The sequence below is a fragment of the Salmo salar genome, chromosome 18 (assembly GCF_965601325.2).
Source record: "Salmo salar chromosome 18, fSalSal1, whole genome shotgun sequence".
Taxonomy (NCBI): domain Eukaryota; kingdom Metazoa; phylum Chordata; class Actinopteri; order Salmoniformes; family Salmonidae; genus Salmo; species Salmo salar.
The window spans coordinates 94798661-94800934 of record NC_138308.1 but is presented as its reverse complement, the minus strand read 5'-3'; the positions used below and the strand labels follow the sequence as shown (position 1 = coordinate 94800934).

The 2274-nt window shown below is 41.3% G+C and overlaps 1 protein-coding gene across 3 annotated transcripts in view; it reads right to left on the bottom strand.

Moving 5' to 3' along the window:
* Positions 1-280: 280 nt before the first annotated feature.
* exoc6b (exocyst complex component 6B) overlaps positions 281-2274 on the bottom strand; it is a 171569-nt gene continuing 169575 nt past the window's right edge. For all 3 annotated transcript variants that reach the window (XM_082965346.1, XM_045701642.2, XM_045701644.2), the window contains one exon: positions 281-2274. This exon is cut by the window's right edge and continues 452 nt beyond it. The gene's annotated coding sequence lies outside the window, so the exon portion shown is untranslated.

Below are 2274 nucleotides of genomic sequence, written 5' to 3'. Positions count from 1 at the left end.
CTAAAAACCTGTTTTTGCTTTGTCATTATGGGGTATCTGTGATGTCATTATGGGGTATTGTGATGTCATTGTGGGGTATTGTGATGTCATTATGGGGTATTGTGATGTCATTATGGGGTATTGTGTGTAGATTGATGAGGGGGGGAAAAAAACGATTTAATCCATTTTAGAATAAGGCTGTAACGTAACAAAATGCAGAAAAAGTCCAATGTGTCTGAAAACTTTCCGAATGCACTGTATTAGTTTAGCTATAACTAAAATAAATGAAATACTAAACAGCTTCAGTAGTCGGTTTGTTTGTTTTATTAAGTATTGGTTGGTAATTGTAATATCTTTATTAGTAACATAGGATCATCATTAGTGGCTTTTAATAATACAAGGCTGTACAGTGCTTCTGTCTCAGAAAAACGAATCAATAAAGTTTAACATACAAAACATGTCTGGGTACATACCAATGATTTATATAAACCCCGGATTGCAGATGCTATGAAGCCACCGGTCAGCCATATAGGAACTCCCTAAAAGAAGCAGTCCTCTCCATAGGAATGAATGGAATTCTACAGCGTTTCAATTCAATGTTTCAAGGACAAAATGACATGTATTTAAGTATGTTGCTGTTGTTCTAGTGGGGAGAGTAACATAAAATGATACTTTAAGGAAAATGTTTTCATATACACTGAGTAAACAAAACAGAAACGGCTCTTTCCATGACCGACTGACCAGGTGAAAGATATGATCCCTTATTGATGTCACTCGTTAAACCCACTTCGATCAGTGTAGATGAAGAGGAGGAGACGGTTTAAAGAAGGACTTTTAAGCCTTGAGACGTGGATTGTGTTTGTGTGCCATTCAGAGGGTGAAGGGGCAAGACAAAATATTTAAAGTGCCTTTGAACAGGAGTATGGTAGTAGGTGCCATGTTTGTGTCAAGAACTGCAACGCTGCTGGATTTTTTTCTCCCACACTCAACAGTTTCCTGTGTGTATCAAGAATCACCACCCAAAGGACATCCAGGCAACTGTGGGAGTCCACGCCCCGACGAACTGAGGCTGTTCTGAGGACGGACGGACGGACGGACGGCTGCAACTCAATATCAGGACGGTTTTCCTAATGTTTGATATTCTCAGTGTATTTCTTTTTTACAATTATTTTTAAATGTTTATCTGTAATAGGATAAACTAGTGTAGACATGAATACATTCATTTATATAGCTTCCAAAATACTTTTAACAACGGTGAGGGAGTGTCAAGATATAGATACAGTGGCTTCAACACGGCGCCCCCCCCCGTCATATAAATCATTGGTACCAGGACTCTGGACTGGACGAGCAAATAACTGAACCTGACAGACAGACACACACACTGCAGACAAAGGCAAACTCCCACAACCCCCATCATCCACTGGTATAAAAACAAGACAAGGCACAACACTCTCCACCTGCGGAAAAAAAAAACACACACATTTAATTTCCTTTTAATCTACATGTCCCTTTATGTTAGGTACGGTGGCATGCGGCACACACACACGCTGAGATGCACAAACATGCTAAGGACTACAGAATGAGCACTGTGCTTTGACTGACTTGTCTGATTATTCAAATCTGCATACTCTATTTCCACACACACACACACACACACACACACACACACACACACACACACACACACACACACACACACACACACACACACACACACACACACACACACACACACACACAGGCATGTGGAAGACTAGGGCTTTCCTTGGTGAGCAGTAAAATATAACAGTGAGGATCCTTCTCTCCTCCATCTTTCTCTCTCCTTCCTTAGGGTTTTCTTTCTAAAGGTCAGGATTCACCCCCGTTCTCCTTGGCTGCATAGGGACTGTTAAGAAGTATGTTCAAAACAACAGTTATTAACCTCGTGGTAAGTTGTGTTCCAGTAGCATCAACACACTAACTTGACTAGAGCACTTCGTCACGCGCATCAAATACTATTATTTGACTTGAATCTTTTTGACACAGTACAAAACGGTGTTCGTAGACACTTAAGAGACAAAATATAACATTTTCATGTCAAATAAACCCCAAAATGAAATCCACCGGTAAACACTGGAAGACATGGTAGAGACAGAGGCTAGAGGGGCTGTGTATCATGTTTCCTCAACCAATAGCATGGTCGGGTTCAGGTCTGGTGGGCGGAGACTGATGTTCCTTAGCCAACAGGATTGCAAGGTTGAAGCTCGTTGGCCAATAGGATGGTTGGGTTCAGGTCTGGTGGGCGGAGACTGATGT